This window comes from Eubalaena glacialis, chromosome 10 (genome assembly GCF_028564815.1).
Source record: "Eubalaena glacialis isolate mEubGla1 chromosome 10, mEubGla1.1.hap2.+ XY, whole genome shotgun sequence".
Taxonomy (NCBI): Eukaryota; Metazoa; Chordata; class Mammalia; order Artiodactyla; family Balaenidae; genus Eubalaena; species Eubalaena glacialis.
The window spans coordinates 13594832-13613951 of NC_083725.1; the positions used below are offsets into that span (position 1 = coordinate 13594832).

At 43.2% G+C, this 19120-nt stretch overlaps 1 pseudogene; it reads left to right on the forward strand.

Moving 5' to 3' along the window:
• The first annotated feature begins 15111 nt into the window (after nucleotides 1-15111).
• Nucleotides 15112-15548, forward strand: LOC133099007 (large ribosomal subunit protein uL24-like; annotated as a pseudogene).
• Nucleotides 15549-19120: the final 3572 nt, after the last annotated feature.

Below are 19120 nucleotides of genomic sequence, written 5' to 3' on the forward strand. Positions count from 1 at the left end.
ATAGAAAGAGAGAGTCTCCTGGACTAAAAAGAGATTCCCCTGAGCCAGAGAGGCAAAGAGGAGGTACTGCCAGCAGTGGGGACCACATCCTGCTCCCCAGTAGCTCCCTAGGGGATGACGTCCCAAGGCACCAAGATGACAAAGTTGCATTTCCCACCAACCCAGCAGAAACGGGGCTTGGAGTCTAATTGAAGTTGTTTTACAGAAAATAAAGAAATGCATTATCTCTTGCGTATCTGATTAATTAACTAAAATCAGTGTGTTGTATCTGCCGGGACCTAACCAAGAATCAGATACAGAATAGCATGCTTGAGGATCCATGGGGGAGGGGAAATGGGAACAAAAGCAGATACACATGCCAGCACCTCTTCCATCTTTATCCAGCTCAGTTTTCCCACCTGGATGTGTTTCCCTCTTCTGAGCTCCAGCAGGCATTTATCTTATCACAAGTACATTGATTTCCTTGGCGTGCTTGTGCTTTTGCCTTAAAATCCCTACACCAGGGGACTTCCCTGGTGGCACAGTGGTTGGAACTCTGCGCTCCCAATGCAGGGGTCCCGGGTTCAATCCCTGGTCAGGGAACTCGATCCCACATGCATGCTGCAACTAAGAGTTTGCATGCAACAACAAAGGAGCCCACGTGCCGTAACTAAGGAGCCCGCCTGCTGCAACTAAGACCCGGCACAACCAAATAAATAAAAAATTTTTAAACATAAAAAAAATCCTGGGACTTCCCTGGTGGCTCAGTGGTTAAGAATCTGCCTGCCAATGCAGGGGACACGGGTTCAAGCCCTGGTCCGGGAAGATCCCACATGCCACGGAGCAACTAAGCCTGTGCGCCATAACTACTGAGCCTGCACTCTAGAGCCCATGCTCTGCAACAAGAGAAGCCACCGCAATGAGAAGCCCACGCACCATAACGAGGAGTAGCCCTCACTCCCCGCAACTAGAGAAAGCCTGCACACAGCAACGAAGACCCAACGCAGCCAAAAATAAATAAATAAATTAATTAATTTATTTATTTATTAAAAAAAAAAAATCCCTATACCATCCTGCACCCCAGGCAGGGATTCATCTCATGTTTTTCTTTTTTCTTTTTTTCTTTTTGTTTTTGTTTTTCCTCTTTTTTTCTTCTTTTTTATTTTTGATATTTTTCTAATTGAATGAAATGGGCACTGGGTCAAGACACAAAAACAAGAGGAAACATGGAGTCACTCAGGGTGGAATCACCTGGGGGAAGTTTCCTGAAGGCAGACACTGGGCTGGCTCCTGGGAGAGGAGGAGGATGTGGTGTGGAACAGTGTGGCAGGAGGGATGGGGAAGGCCCCGCAGCCAGGCAGTGCTGCCAGCCCTCTCAGGAGCCTGACACAGGGCTGTCCTCCTCCTGGTCATAATTTATTCAACTGCAGGTGTGACTGAAAATATCCTAGGCAGCTGGTTTACTCTCTGAGGACACAGCATGTGGGAGAACCCTGAGTGTAGCCCTTGGATACAGACCTGAGCTACACAGGATGCTCAGATGGACAATTACAGGGCACTGGGCAGGGGAAATAGAATTAGAGGATCAACCCCCTTCTGACACATCTTCTGACACAGACGTGAGCAGCCTGGGCTTTTGGAGTCTTGGGAACTTCACTTTTCCCTTGCGCCATGCCACATAGGCCTTCCCATCCTAATCCATGGCTCCCACCCCATTTTGGTCAGCCTTCTGGCTGATGATTGGACATCGACAGGAGGTAATTTTGTTTGGGAGAATGAGACCCCTAACCAGTCCATTCTGGCCTGACAATAACTGCTTATCTAATCCAGCCAGGCCAGGCTGCTTATATGAAAGCAGCCTCTTTCCTATAATCCACAAAATACGTGATGAGAGGGGTTACACCTGGAGCTTCAGAAGGCGTTAATTCCTCTTATTTGAGTGTATATGATATATACAGTGTATTTGAGTGTACACAGTATATTTGAGTGTATACAGTGTAGAGTCAGACTGCCTGGGTTCAAACGAGGGTCAGCCATCGTTCATTTCACAGAGGACCACACTGAGGCCAGAGAGATGACAGACCTTGCCCAGGGTAACCCAGGGCCAAGAGTTGCTGGAGGAGAAAATAGAGAGACAAGACTGCCCAAGAGGAAAGATGGCATTTTTCCTCAGTCTGAGTGAGACATATGTGTTGCTATGGTTCAAGCCCCCACCTCCACCCACTGAGGGCATGCCAAGTGCTGGGTAAGGAAATCCAGGCCTGGCTAGAAGGAAGCAGCTGGATGGAATAGAAGAAAGTCATGTAAGAGCCAAACCTCTGAGGTTCTGTCCTCACCTCTGGCACACTCCAGGCCAGGAAGCAAAGCTTGACCGTTTGTGCCTCCATGCCCCCATCTCTTAAAGCAGGGCAATAATAGCTCAGCTGTGTTTTTGCTACACAGTCAACATGGTCCGGGGGTTAGAAGAGGTCAGAAGACCTAGGTTCGAATCCCTGCCTCACCCCACGTGACTTAGGCAAAGCTGTGGAACTCTTGGAGGCTCAGTTTCCTCATCTGTAAAATGGGGACACCTTATCGACTTAAAGAGCTGCTGAAAGGACAAATGTGATGTTGCCTAGGAAATGGAGATGGACACAGATGTGAGCAGCCTGGGCTTTTGGAGTTTTGGGAACTTCACTTTTGCCTTGTGCCATGCCACAAAGGCCTTCCCATCCTAATCCATGGCTCCCACCCCATTTTGGTCAGCTCAGGCTGCTATAACAAACTATTATAGATTGGGGCGGGGGGGCTTCAACAATAGACACTTATTTCTCACAGTTCTGGAGGCTGGAAGTCCAAGATCAAGGCACCGGTAAATCCCACGTCTGGTGAGAGCCCTCTCCCTGGTTCACAGACAGCTGTCTTCTCATTGTATCATCACATGGCAGAGAGAGCAAAGAGAAGAAGCAAGCTCTCACGTCTCTTCTTAAAAAGCACTATGAAAAGAAGGCTCCACCACACACCTATGGTCAATTAATCTTCAACAAAGGAGGCAAGAATATACAATGGAAAAAAGACAGCCTCTTCAGCAAGTGGTGTTGGGAAAGCTGGACAGTCACATGTAAATCAGTGAAGTTAGAACCTTCCTCACACCATATACAAAAATAAACTCAAAATGGCTTAAAGACTTAAATACAAGACATGACACCATATAACTCCTAGAAGAGAACATAGGTAAAACATTCTCTGACATAAATCATACCAATGTTTTCTTAGGTCAGTCTCTCAAGGCAATAGAAACAAAAGCAAAAAATAAGCAAATGGGACCTAATCAAACTTACAAGCTTTTGTACCGCAAAGGAAACAATAAACAAAACAAAAAGAAAACCTACAGACTGGGAGAAAATGCAAATGATGCAACCAACAAGGGCTTAATTTCCAAAATATACAAACAGCTCATACAACTCAAAAACAAACAACTCAATCCAAAAATGGGCAGAAGACCTAAATAGACATTTCTCCAAAGAAGACATACAGATGGCCAATAGGCACCTGAAAAGATGCTCAACATTGCTAATTATTAGAGAAATGCAAATCAAAACTACAATGAGGTACCACCTCACACCGGTCAGAATAGCCATCATTAAAAAGTCTACAAATAACAAATGCTGGAGAGGGTGTGGAGCAAAAGGAACCCTCCGACATTGTTGGTGGGAATGTAAATTGGTGCAGCCACTGTGGAAAACAGTATAGATGTTCCTCAAAAAACTATGATCCAACAATCCCACTCCTGGGCACATAACCAGACAAAACTATAATTCAAAAAGATACATGCACCCCTATGTTCATAGCAGCACTATTCACATTAGCCAAGACATGGAAACAACCTAAATGTCCATCGACAGATGAATGGATAAAGATGTGGTACATATATACAATGGAATAATACTCAGCCATAAAAAAAGAATGAAATAATGCCACTTGCAGCAACATGGATGGACCTAGAGATTATCATACTAAGTGAAGTAAGTCAGAAGGAGAGAGACAGGGACTTCCCTGGTGGCGCAGTGGTTAAGAATCTGCCTGGCAATACAGGGGACACAGGTTTGATCCCTGGTCTGGGAAGATCCCACACGCCTGGGAGTGACTAAGCCTGTGCACCACAACTACTGAGCCTGCGCTCTAGAGCCCGCGAGCCACAACTACTGAGCCAGTGCACCACAACCACTGAGGCTGTGCACCACAACTACTGAGCCCATGTGCCACAGCTACTGAAGACCATGTGCCTAGGGCCCGTGCTCCGCAACAAGAGAAGCCACCGCACCGCACACCGCAACAAAGAGTAGCTCCCGCTCACCACAACTAGAGAAAGCCCGCATGCAGCAACGAAGACCCAAAGCAGCCAAAATAAATAAATAAATTTATTTTAAATATATATATATATATGTATACCAAGAGGACTAGGAGAATCACTACAACACACACACACAAAAAAGAAAGAGACAAATATATGATATCACTTATATGTGGAACCTAAAATATGACACAAATGAACTTATCTACGAAACAGAAACAGGCTCACAGACATAGAGAATAGACCTGTGGTTGCCAAGGGGGTGTGGTGGAATGGATTGGGAGTTTGGGATTATCAGATGCAAACTATTATATATAGAATGGATAAACAACAAGGTTCTACTGTATGGCACAGGGAACTATATTCAATATCCTATGGTAAACCATAATGGAAAAGAATATGAAAAAGAATATAATTGTATGTATAACTGAATCACTTTGCTGTACAGCAGAAATTAACACAACATTGTAAATCAACTATACTTCAGTAAAATAAATAAAACATAAAAAAGAAAAATTTTAAAAAGAAAAATTGATAGTTTTGCAGTGGAGACATGCAGCAGACTCTACCCTAACCAAGTGATCAAAATTCACTTCACCAATAATGGCACAACCTGACATGAAGTGCCTCCTGAAATGAGGGGCTGAGAGGGACACAACATCAATTCTGTAGTATTACTGCCTGAAGTGCATAAACCAAATTAATTACGAGGAAACACCAGAAAACCCCAAATTGAATGACAGTCTACAAACTAATAGCCCTGTACTCTTAAAAAAAATGAATTGAACAATAGCAGTAGGGATGAAGAGAAAGTAAGCTAATTCATGAAATAATTAGAAAATAAATCTAATGAAGTGTTCTCCTGTATGTAGCATTTGCTACGAACTCTGTCAGGGGGAGAAAGGTACACAATTAGAGACCTGTTTATGCCTAAAATTTCTCTCCATAAATGCTCGAGAAACTGGTAACATTGGTTATCTCTGGAGAAGGGAGGTGGAGAATTGGATTTGGAGACAGCACTGCTTTTCACTATAACCTTTTCATCCTACTTGAATTTTTTAAATAATTTAAGTATATTATTTGTTTAAAGTCTTATATTTTTAAGTTAATCTTAAAAGATAGCTCCCAAAAAAAAAAAAAAAAGATAGCTCCCAAACATAATATTAAATGAAGAAAACAAACACAAAAGAGTACATATTATATGATTCCATCTATACAGATTATAAAACTAGGCAAAATTAATCCATGTAATAAAAGTCAGGCTAGGAGACTCACATTTCCCAATTTCAAATCGTACACAAAGCAACAGTAATCAAAACAGAGTGGTAGGGCTTCCCTGGTGGCGCAGTGGTTGAGAGTCTGCCTGCCAATGCAGGGGACACGGGTTCGAGCCCTGGTCTGGGAAGATCCCACATGCCGCGGAGCAACTGGGCCCGTGAGCCACAGCTACTGAGCCTGCGCGTCTGGAGCCTGTGCTCCGCCACAAGAGAGGCCGCGACAGTGAGAGGCCCTCGCACCGCGATGAAGAGTGGCCCCCGCTCACCGCAACTAGAGGAAGCCCTCGCATAGAAAACGAAGACCCAACACAGCCAAAAATAAATAAATAAATAAATTTAAAAAAACAAAAACAAAAACAAAACAGAGTGGTACTGGCATAAGGACAGACATATAGACCAACAGAATAGAATTGAGAGTCCAGAAATAAACCCATATATCTATGGCTAATTGGGTTTTTTAAAATTTTTATTGGAGTATAGTTCATTTACAATGTTGTGTTAGTTTCAGATGTACAGCAAAGTGAATCAGTTATATATATTTAAATGTATCCACTCTTTTTTAGATTCTTTTCCCATAGAAGCCATTACAGAGTATTGAGTAGAGTTGCCTGTGCTTGGCCAGTTGGTTTTTAACAAGGGTGCCCAGACTATTCAAGAGGGAAAAAATATTCTCTTCAATATACGGTGGGACAACTAGATATACATGCAGAAGAATGAAGTTGAACCCACATGTCACACCATATTCAAAAATTAACTCAAAATGAATCAACAACATAAATGTAAGGGTTAAAACTATAAAACTTTTAGAAGAAAAGGTAAATCTTCATGAACCTTGGATTTGGCAATGGATCCTTAGGTATGATACCAAAAGCACATGCAACCAAAGGAAAATTAGGTAAATTGGAATTCATCAAAATTTTAAACTTTTGTGCATCAAATGACATCATCCAGAAAGCAAAAAGACAATCTAAAGAATGGGAGAAAACATTTGTAAATCATATATCTTTAAAATGTCTAGTATCCAGAATATATAGAGAACTCTTAGAGTTCAACAACAGAAAGACAACCCAATTTTAAAATGAGCAAAGGATTTGAATAGACAGTTCTCAAAAGAAAATATACAAACAATCAGTAAACACATAAAAGATATTTAACATCATTAGTTATTAGTGAAATGCAAATCAAAACCATGATAACATACCACTTCACACCTACTATGATGGCTGTAATTTTTTTTTAAAGGTAAGTGGTAGCAAAGACGTGGAGAAACTGGACCTCTTGTGCATCATGGGTAGGAATGTAAAATGATGCAGCCACTGTGGAAAACAGTGTGATGTTCCTTCAAAAAGTGAAACATATAATCATCATTATGACCCAGCAATTCTACTTCTAGGTATATATCCAAAAGAATTGAAAACAAGTATTCAAACAAATACTTATTAAAACAAATAGTGTGCTCAGAAATGTTCACACTATTCGACGCACGATTCACAGCAGCTAAAAGGTGGGAACAACTCAGATGTCTATCAATGGATGAGTGAATAAGTGAAATGTGGTCTATCCATACAATGGAATATTATTCACCCACAAAGTGAAATGAAGAAGAGATACCTGCTAAACAGGGATAAACCTTGAAAACATTACATTAAGTGAAAGAAGCCAGAAACAAAAGGTCATATATTATATGAGTCCTTTTATACAAAATATCCAGAATAGGTAAATCCCTAAAGATAGAAAGCAAATTGGTGGTTGCCACGGAGAGTGGGGAGGGGGAATCAGAAATGACTGCCTAATGAAGACAGAGCTTTCCTTTGGGGAGATGAAAATGTTTTAGAACTTGATAGAGGTGGTGGTCTCACAGCCCTGTGAACATATAAAATGCCACTGAATTATACACTTTAAAATGGTTAATTGTATGTTGTGTGAATTTCAACTCAAATTTCTTTTGAGGGGGGAAAAATGTCAGGCTAGGGGTTAACCTCATCCTGAGCTACTGCCTGGAAGGGGCACAAGGGTGGCTTCTGGGGGGCTTGTCGGTTTGTTTTCTTGGGCTGGGTTCTGGCTGCACTTGTGTGTGAATTTGTGAAAATTTTCAGCAAGCTCTATACAGGTGATGTGTGCTGTGTCTTCTATGTATTTTATACTCCAACAAAAGGAAGTTTGTTTTGTACTTTTTTTATTGTTTTTTGTTTGTTTGTTTGGCCGCACCTTGTGGCTTGCAGGATCTTAGTTCCCTGACCAGGGATTGAACCTGGGTCCCGGCAGTGAAAACACAGAGCCCTAACCTGGAACTCTGGAACACTGGAACACCAGAGAATTCTCTGTTTTGTACTTTTTTAAAAAGGATATTCTTCTTGCTACATTTAAGATGCTGACAACAGTCCTTCTCTTGTGACGGGGCCAGGATAAGGGTGATAAAAGCAATGTGAATCGTGCAAATGTTGACTCAGATCCAGTCTTTGTTTCAAAGGCTGGTATTTTGTTCATCATGGCTTTTTTTGCATTTGTTTTGGTTTTTGAAATATTGCCAATAAAATATTGTTTATCTCTGTCACTGAGGTTTTGGGCATCCTCTGAAATGTTGCACCCCAGACAGTGTCTTACTCACCTCACCCTAGTCCCCTCCCTAAATTTCAACCCAGCACCATTGGGAACTGAAGGAAATGCAGTCTGAATAGTAGGGGGGAGCTCTCCCCAATCTGCCTCTTCCTGTGAGAATAAGGGGCTTCCTGAAGTGCATCACTCAGCCTCAGGTGGCACAAACAAGACCCCCGCCCTTCTTCCTGACACTCTCCCAAGCCTCCTGACCCCCACAGGTTCCAGGCCCCCAGAGTGAGGCCACATTGCTCAGGAGGCAGGGACGTGAGGCCCCACGCTACCCAGTAAGGAGCTGGGTAAAAGGTCGCTGCCAGAGTTTGTACTGGGGAAACCTCAGGGGGACCCTAATAAATGGGAATGCCCCATTCCCGTAATCCTTAGCAACATTCATTTCTGGAAGTGTTGCTTTCCCTTCTGTTTTCTGAGTGGGCAAAAGTAAGTGCAGGCATCTGGAGCGTGCATTTAAGGAGATGAGTTGGAGGGCGTGGCCTGGCTTGTCCAGTTCTCTCTCTTTCTTACGCTCCTGGGGGATTTGCTTATGAAATCAGATCCTCCCATCATGAAGAAAAAGTTTAACTGTGTCACTTTCCCTTGAATGAAATAGGAACTTTATAAATAGATGTCTACAAAGCAGTATGTATTTTTTAAATGCAGCAAAGTAGAGATTTCTCAAAAAAATGTGGTGATCTTTAAATATTTAACAATTTAGAATATCCTCTCTAGTTAATAAAGGTACATTCTATAAAGAGAAAAAATATATTTTAAATACATATTATAAAAGACAACCTATACCACTTATAGATCTACGTCTATATGAACATATATGTGATATATATACTTTATTTTTAAATGGGATCAAATTCTAGAACAATGCAGCCCAACAGACATTTCTGCAATGATGGCAATGTTTTATATCTGCACTGTCCAACATGGTAGCCACTAGCCACAGTTGCTACTGAGCACTTGAAATGGAGCTAGTGTGACTGAGGATCAGAATTTCTAATTTTATTTTATTTTAGATAGTTTAAATTTAAATGTATTTAAATAGCCACATGTGTTACTGTACTGTATTAAGCAGCACAGAGCTGTATAGCATTTCACAAACATTTAATTCACTTAACATTGATTGGCAAGGTCTTTCCAATTCAATAAATATGCTTCTCAAACATCAGTACCTATGTACATGATAACACTAATAGGTTAAAAAGTGTAATGTAAAACTAGATCCCAATCATAGCAGCACCAAAAATATATATATTAGGATAATTTTTTTTTAAGACCATACATGACCCAAATAAAGAAACCTAGAAAATCTCATTAAGGTATTTTTTAAAAGGAAGAGGAAGAAGATTAGAAACAGTGGAAGATGAGGTGGGACAGGACTGAAATATCCAGGGACCAAAAGACAGACTGTCAAGGGTGATGTTGGTGAGGAAGATGATGCTAGGTAAGGCAAAGAGAAATACAGAGCCTACACATGCAGTGCCTTATAGGAATTTGAGTTTTGTTCTAAAAGAAAAGAGAAAATATTGAGTCATTGAAGAGTTTTACTTATTTATTTATTTATTTATTTTTAGCAAATGTGGGTTTTTTTCTAATATTTTTTTAACATCTTTATTGGAGTATAATTGCTTTACAATGGTGTGTTAGTTTCTGCTTTATAACAAAGTGAATCAGCTATACATATACATATATCCCTATATCTCTTCCCTTCAATATTTATTTATTTATTTGTTTATTTGGTTGCACCAGGTCTTAGTTGCAGCAGGCGAGCTCCTTAGTTTCGGCTCGCAGGCTCCTTAGTTGTGGCATGTGAATGCTTAGTTGCGGCATGCATGTGGTTTCTAGTTCCCTGAGCAGGGGTTGAACCCAGGCCCCCGGCATTGGGAGCACAGAGTCCTATCCACTGTGCCGCCAGGGAAGTCCCCACTGAAGAGTTTTAAAGAGGAGCAGGACATGATCTGCTCCATGTCTAAAAAGAGCACTGATTTGGAAAATGGCCTGTAAGGGGCACAAGGAGGATTATTTAGGAAATTTAAGGAACAGTTGAAGATAGTATTCAAGAGCTCAGCCTCTTACCTGTTGATGAACTTCTCTGTGCCTCAGTTCTTCATTTGTAAAACGGGGTTAAAAATGGTACACCTACCTTGAGGGTCATTTTGAGATGAAAAGGAACTAGTGTTTGTAATACACTTAGACGGTGCCCGGCACATAGCAAGTGCTTTATAAGCCATTTACTCTTATTATGACTGCATTAGTCCAGAGGAAAGATGATGTAAGCTTTGAGTGGTAGCGGTGAAATTATTTTGGTGGAAGACTGCAGCTGTGGGAGGCTGTGGAGTTAAAAGGTTTACTGAAGATGCAAAAGCTTGGAGAGAAGTGGGGAAAAGAGCGCTAAATGGGAGGTAGATGGGAGACGTGAGTGGGTGGTATGGGAAATGAAGTAATCATAGATGACTTCAGAGTTTTTGGCTTAAGCAATTGTGCTGATGGGGGTCCCATTTATGCAATGGAAAAGACTGGAGGTCAATTTAGGACATATCAGATTTGAGATCTCCACGTGGCTATACTAAGTAATAGTTGATCAATGGGTCAGAGCTCAGGGAAGAGTTTGGACTGAAGTTATAAACATGTTCTTCATTTTTGCGAGAGGGCAAATATTGAATAATATAATTTGAATTGGACATTTAGTAATAATATTTAAAGGCACTCAAATCCTAAGAAATTTGATAGATCAAACAAATGTAAAATTATATTTGTATAAATCATTCATTGAAGCATTGTTTGTAATAGTACAGTTTGTAAGTCACCTAAATAGCCACTGATAGGGGACTGGTTAAATAGCAATATGATCATAAATGGAATATTATACCACTGATAAGAGAATTAGTCAAATTCATATGTCCTGATATATCAATTAAATGACGCTCAAGAGACATTGTTCAGTGAAAAAATAAGATGCACAGCAAAATGTATAAAAGACTACATTTGTGTGTGCTCCATACCTCTCCTCTAAAAAACAGATTTGCAATGTTATATTCATGGATTATTTCAGGAAGGATACACAATTGCTAACAACTGTAGCAAGTGCTAGGGGACAGGAGTTTATCAAGATTTACTTTTTACTCCATGTTCTTTGGTATCATTGAATTCAGAACCACATACATGCATTACAAACATTTTAAGTATGTAAAAAATTTTTAAAACACGGTTTCAGGGGAAAAAAATCACTCTGGTAGCAATGTGGAGCAATGTGCAACAAACTGGCGTCAGGAGACCAATTAGCAGGCTACTGCAATACTCCAAGCAAGAGAAGATGAGTACTAGGGCTAGGGCTGTGTCAATGAGGGTGGAAAGAAGAGCTGGCTCCAAGAAGCCTGTTACAGGTAGAATTCAAACTCAGATGAAAGGCTGGTTATGGGGGTGAAAGCAAGAGAGGATGACTCCCAGGATTTGGGCTAAGAAAGATTTTGTACTCGGAGTCACTCCCCCCAGGTCTACCCATTCCTCCAATAGCTCCTGGAAGGCTGGATGGACAGAGATCTTCCTGGGAAAGCTCAAGAGAGGGGCTGGGGGGAGTGTCTAGGTGAACAGAGAGCTCCAGCCACCACCACTGCCCCCCCCCCCACACACACACACAGCATCACACGGACTCCTGGACTGCACCTCATGCTCTCACCAGAGAAGCTGAAACACATGCTTTCCTACTCAGTGCATTCGGAAAAAAGAATACCCATCGACATTCTCCTCCTTTCCTTCCTGCCAATGGGCAGCAGAAATGCCTCCAACATAAAGAAAAGATTTCTAATTTTTTTCATTTTGCCCGTCTAAGAGTTGAATTTCCCCTTAGAGGAAATTCCTCCTACTTTGGATTAGCCTGACCCAGAGTAGCTGCAGGATGCTGCATTTGCATGCCGCAATTCTATTGGCTGAAGCCAGCTGGCAAGGGGTGTGGAGTAATTGTCAGCCTCTTCAGAAGGAGTTAACATATTATGAGCTTGCAAGTCAGGAGGTAACAGCTTGCTTACAAGGCAGCTTTGCCCAAGATGTGTCCTGGCTCTGGAAGGTTAAGGTGGAGGTGGCTTCAGACAGCTGTGGGACCTCTGCCCGTATTTTTTTGTTTTCCCCAAAAGCCAGTAAAAAAAAAAAGCTAACTCTGCTGACATTCCACAAGGATGAGTCTTGTTTATCCCTAGGCACAGCAGTACCCGCCAAAAAACTGCTAATCCGTTTTCCCTTTACTGGAGAGACTGAGTCAGGACTCAGGGGGCCTATTCTCACCTCTCAGACAGCCCTTTCTGGCCCTCCTCTGACTTTGTGCAGACTGAGAAGAGCTGAGCTCAGCCAAGCCAAAACCCTGAGGTTGAGCCTGAAAAAGCCCAGGCAGCCCCACTGCCCATGCTCTCGAGCATCTTTGCCAGGCGCTGCTGCCCAGGAGATGGGCACGAGCAAGATCTCACCAGCGGGCAGGTCCTGACCTTCATGGGAGACTCCAGTCCTTTGCTTTGGAAACCAGCAACCCCCCCTCACCACCTCTAGCCAACCTCGAGAGAAGAGGAAACCACCAGCAGCCCCTCACATACAAGGTTCACATCCTCAGTCTCTTCCGACTCACTGCCCAACCCAAGACTATATTAACCAGGTAGTTTATTTTCTGTATTCTGATGCTTTGACATCTGGGGTGACCGCCCCTCCCAGGGGCAGCCAATTCCTGGAAGTAGTAAACCACTCACCCACCAGTGCACCTTTCAAATGCAAACCAACCAATTCAATCAACCAAACTAATTAACCAATCTAATTCAATTAACCAATCGGATTTGAGGGTGCCCACACCCTCAACCATCTCCTTTATCAGGCGCTCACATTCCGGATCACTAGCCACCTGCCCTAATCATCCCACGGCCAGGTACCAGCCAACTGGAGACACCTTTGTGCCCCAGAGACCACTGAGATTATTCAAACTAGCCAATCCTAAACCTGTTTAACCTGCCTCATCTGTCCCTTCCCACAGAAACCACAATAATGGCTCTTGCCCACAATCTCCCCTTTGCCTCCGCCTCCAACACTAGTGCTTCCCAGTGCGGCCCACCCCCCCGCCACCCCCAGTAGAGTGGTGTGCATCCCTCTTGAGATCTATGAATATAACCAACTACCTTTTCAGTGGTAGTCATCTCCTCATCTGCTGGCCCTGCCATACCTAAATAATAATAAAACCTACATTTTTAAACAATGACCTCAGACCTCAGCTCCCACCAGCTTCTGAAACTGTCCTCACCCGGTGACCACCTTGTTGCTAAATCTAATGAATGCGTTTTAGTCTTTACTTGACACCACTGACCACTTGCCCATTTCTGGGGTGTGGCTCTCTCCTGGCTCTCCTATCCCTCTGGCACTCTTTTTCACACTCCTTTGTGGCTTAAACACCAGTGCTCCTTCAGGTCCTGTCCTGGGTTTCGTTTTCTTCTAGGACTACAATGCCCCCTGGGCGCTCATTACCACCTATTTGCCGACACCTACTAGATATTTGCCCTCCACTCAGACCTTGCTCCTCAGCCCCAACCTGGACCTCTGCACTGCGTGTCCCACAGGACCTCAAACTCAACATGGCTGATATTGAACTCATGATCTTTTGCCCCAAAGCTGCCTCATCTCTTCTCTTCTTTCAGAGCAACCACACCAAAAACCTGGGAATTCCTGCAAGACCTCACCAAACACACCTATGAAGTGCCCATGTGCTGTGAATTCTCCCATGTGGGTCTCCCTCGTCTGTCCCACCTCCTCCATCTCCACTGCTCCTGCCCCATTTCAGGCCCTCACCCAGCCACATCTCAGGCACCATCCCGCCCCTCCCCCTGCCCACTCCATGTGTGAACCACACAGAACTTCAGAATGTGCTGTTCCCCAGACACAGTTCACGCTTCCATGTCTTTGTTTCTGAGACTCCCTCTGTTGGAAATGCCTTTCTTCTTCTTTCCAGAAGAACAACCACTACTTTCTCCCAAACTCTCCTTGGAATTTTCTCCGTTTTTTGCCTGATAAACAGCACCGACGATACTTGATTGCTCTTATTTCTTTATATGTTCATTCAAAAATATTTATTAAGAATCTACTTTGAGCTAGGACCTGGAGGCCCTAGAAATACAACAGTAAATAAGGCAGACACAGACCCTGACCTCAAGGAAGTGTCTATCACACCGCCCTGTTCCCCTAGAAGCTGCCTTCTGCCTCTCTACCTCTGCTCTGAACCCACTACAAGATGAAAGGACCAGCTGAGCAGGAGACGCTCCATGTGGCCCTCTGTTAATCTCCTACACTGCCCCAGAGTAATCTTTTGAAGGAATGCATCTCTCTGGCCATTCCGCACCCTTCCGATAAAACTTTGATGACCTCACATTACCCACGTTCCTCAACTGGGTCTTCCCCGTTTCGCCAGTGACCCCTCTCAACATTCATTGCCACAGGCAACCCCAAACCACCTGTATTTTCCCACATCCGCTTTGCTTTGCTTTGTCTCTATGCCTTTGTTCATGCCCTCTCCTTCACCTTAAATGCCCTTCCTTCTCTTCACCTGGTTTATTTGTTACCTACTGCTGTGTAACAAACCACTTGGGCTAGTAACTAAAGGCAACAACCATTCTGTGAGTCAGCAGTTTGGTCAGGGGTCAGCTGGGACGGCTCATCTGTACTCCATACAGACTTACAGGGCTCACCCATGCATTTGTGGTCAGTTGACAGGTGGACTGGGGGCTGGACGATCCTAGAACGTCTCACTCAATACCTGGCAATTCGGTGGGGCTGTTAACTGGAGCATTTCAGTTCAGGTCTCTCCATGCGGCTAGCTTGGGCTTCCTCACATGGCAGCTGGGTTCTAAGACGCAAGCCCTCTTCCCTTTTACGGCCATCGCTGAAGTGCCAGCGGCCAAAATGAAGTTCAGTCCCTTTGTGACTTCTGACTGATGGAAAACCGGAAAAGGAATTTCAGTGCACCTTCCCACATTCGCAGGAAGATTATGTCTTCCCCTCTTTCTAAAGAGCTGAGACAGAAGTACAATGTCCGATCCATGCCCATCCAAAAGGACGATGAAGTTCAGGTTGTACGAGGGCACTACAAAGGGCAGCAAATTGGCAAACTAGTCCAGGTTTACAGGAAGAAATATGTCACCCCCAATGAACAAGTGCAGTGGGAGAAGGCTAATGGCACGACTGTCCGTGTGGGCATTCACTCCAGCAAGGTGGCTATCACCAGACTAAAACTGGACAAAGACCGCAAAAAGATCCTCAAATGTAAAGCCAAATCTTGCCAACCAGGAAAGGAAAAGGGCAAATATAAGGAAGAAACAATTGAGAAGATGCAGGAATAAAGTAATCTTGTATACAACTTTCATTAAAAACTGTTAAAATGAAAACAAAGAAAGAAGAAGCAAGCCATAATGCACAAGCATTTATGAAGTTTCTGCCTGATCACATTTGCTCAAATCCCATTGGCCAAAGTATGTCATATAGCTGAGCCCAGAATCAATATGGAAGAGGTGTGACTCCCTGGGGAGCCATTAAGGTAACAGTCTACCACAGTCTGCCCTCTACCCCTAATGATGCACAGCCTTCCCCCATGTGAAATATACACCCCCTACCAAAACACCCAAAGTAGTATCCAATCATGACACCAGGCTCAAAGTCCTTGATCTCATAACATGCAGCAGGTCTGGATGTGGCTGAATCTCCTGGGGTACAACTCCTCGGGTGTGGCTCCTTTTGATCCAGAAGCCTGTGAGCTAACAAGACAAGAAATCTGCTCCCCACGTGCCCAGCATACAATGGTAAATCACGTACAGGATAACCTCAATAGATGCTCCCCTTAAAAGGGAGAGAAACAGGAGGCAGGTAGCAATCATGGAATTCAAAGCCATTCTGGAATCCAGCCAGGCACTATTATCAGGACCCCTACTCCAGAGGCAGGGAATGTTACTTGAATAGAGCTCAGTTCCCCTTGGCTTCTAGTTATATCCTCTGGGCTCTTGGTTCTGCCCTCTGAGAGGATTTTCTTTTCCATAAGAAAAGGCCTGTGTGAATATTGGCCAGCTTACTGCCCATAGACAGTTGGGGGGCCCAAGGCATCTTTTCATTTTTAACTGTGTCATTCCCTTTGAGTCCAAACTGATAGAGTTTTTGTTTGTGTGTGTGTTTTTTTAATTTTAATCAAGTCCAATTTATTTATTTATTTTTATTTTTATTTTTTTTGATAGAGTTTTTGCCAATACAATACTCTTTAAAACTTTATGGGTTTTCTGTGAGTATTATTGGGTTCACTTTGTGCACCAAAAGTCACATGCATAATTAGTTTCAAGAAGACTCTATTTCTGCTACGGGACAGCATCCTTAATTTTCTCAGAAACGCTTTTGTTTAACTGAGAAGGTCTACTAAGCACCATCTTAAATCTTCCTGGGGTCTGAACAAAGTTTCTACAACCATATGCTTGATTTAATCTTTACCCTTAGGCTAGTTCTCTCTTTGAGAATCTATTGCCTGCTGGAGAGACTGGAAATTAGACCCGTTTTCTTTTCCATCTCAGCAAACTGGACAGATCCTCATTTAGCTCATCTCTCTTATAATACCTTATCATGCCAGCTAGAAGCACCCAAATGACACTTTCAGCATTCTGTCTCTAGATCCCTTTAGTTAAATCCACAAATTCAGTAGGCGCATTTTCTGTTACCAAAAGCAATGTTTTTGCCAATTCCACCGTATAACATGAGTCACCCTTGGTCCAGCCTCCAAGCAGTTTCCTTACTGCTTTCCCAGCCTCTCCCACCAGTTCATTCACAGCCCCTCCAGCCTGCAAGACAGCCTCCTTGCTGCTTATCATGCAAACATTTGCCCACCACCCAGTTCCAAAGCCACTGCCCCATGTTTAGGTTTTTAAAGCATGTTTAGGTACCACACTTCTAGGTACCAATTTATGTACCAGGCACCTATTGCTACATAACAAATCACGTAAAACAACAGCTTCAAACAACCACCGTTTTATTAAGTTCATGGATTCTGTGGATCAGGAATTCAGACTTGTCTCTGTCCCGCAATATCTGGGGCCTCAGCTTGAAAACTCGAACAGTTTGGCGGACAACTCAAACAGCTTGGGGCTGGATGGTCTGGATGGTCTGGAAGCTTCTTTATCTACATGACTGGAGCCTGGGCTGAAAAGACTCTGAAAGCTAGGTTCACCTGGGTCTAGAGTGTTTACATGATGCCTCTCCACAGGACAGGGGTTTCAACAGCATAGTCTCAGGGTAGTCAGACATCGCATGTGGCGGTTCCAAGAGCAAGTGTCCCAGAAAACAAAGTAAAAGCTATATGGCCTTTCTAAGACCTAAATTCAAAAGTCTTTTAGCATCACTTCTGCCATATTCTATCAGTGGGAGCAGTCACAAATCCATTAAGACTCAGGTGGGACACAGACTTCACTTCTTGAGAAAGGAAGATCAAAGAATTTCTATCCAGGTTTTAAAATCACCTTAGTAGGCTTATTGGGGATGGTTCATTTCTGTTCTTGGTGGCATCAATTAGGATTACACATGTGTTTGTGATCACGTGGCAGGTTAACTGGGGGCTAGCTGATCCCAAATGGTGGTTGATACAAACTGAGGCACCTCAGTTCTCTACGTGGTTGCTCAAACTTTCTCACGTGGCAACTGAATTCCAAGAAGGCAAGTCCCAACGTACAAACACTTATCAAGCTTCTGCTTGCATCTCATTTGCTGACAGCCCATTGGCCAAAGCAAGGCACATGGCCAAGTCCAGAGTCAATGAAGATGGAGATCACATGAGGGCATGGATATCAGGATACATGATTCATTGGAGGTCAGTACTGTAACAATCTACTACACCTGGGTAACTCCCATTTTTCTTTAAAGACTCAGTTCATGCCTCCCCTCTTCCAACAAGGCCTCTCTTGACAGACTGGGTCATTAGTTGTCCCTTATTTGAGCTGCCACAATACTTTACACACATCTCTACCTCTGCACTTACCCTATTGTTTTCTAACTATCTATTTACCATATTCATCTCCCCCACTGGACAAGCCTTTGAAGGCAGACTGTGCTCTATTGATCTTTGTATTCCCAGGGTCTAGCCCTGTGTCTAGAACATTGTGCCTAACAATAATGTCTTTCAGGACTTCCCTGATGGCACAGTGGTTAAGAATCCGACTGCCAATGCAGGGGACATGGGTTCGAGCCCTGGTCCGGGAAGATCCCACATGCTGTGGAGCAACTAAGCCCGTGTGCCACAACTACTGAGCCTGCGTGCCACAACTACTGAAGCCCACGCACCTAGAGCCTGTGCTCCACAACGAGAGAAGCCACTGCAATGAGAAGCCCATGCACTACAACGAAGAGTAGCCCCTGCTCACCACAACTAGAGAAAGCCCACACGCAGCAACGAAGACCCAAAGCAGCCAAAAATAAATAAATAAATAAAGTTTTAAAAATAAAAAATAATGTCTTTTAATTATTTGATTAGTTAAACATTCATGAATAAACCTTCTTACATAAATGTTGGAAGTGTTATCTCCATTGGTGCTTTGACCTCTCGCCCTCTGCCCTGCATTCTAAGAGAAACTTCTCTTTTTTGTCATACTCTCCAACCAAACATGCAGTTCTTCGGGGAGTGACCTCACTCAAGGAGTTGACCTCAACTAGAGATTAGGAGAGGCAGCAGAGGGTCAAGCAGTGGTTCCAAGATTTTTCAATTTCATAGACTACTCATATTTCCAAAGAAGTTTGAGGAGCAGCAGAAAGTTACCACTTTTCTTTTTGTGCCTAGAAGGGACATTAAAAACACACCATCTACCACCATCAGTTCAAAAAAGTGGAAAGGTATAACCTTAGAATGAAAAAATAGACCATGGCAAGGAAGGGCCGGTGTGTGGCCTCAATT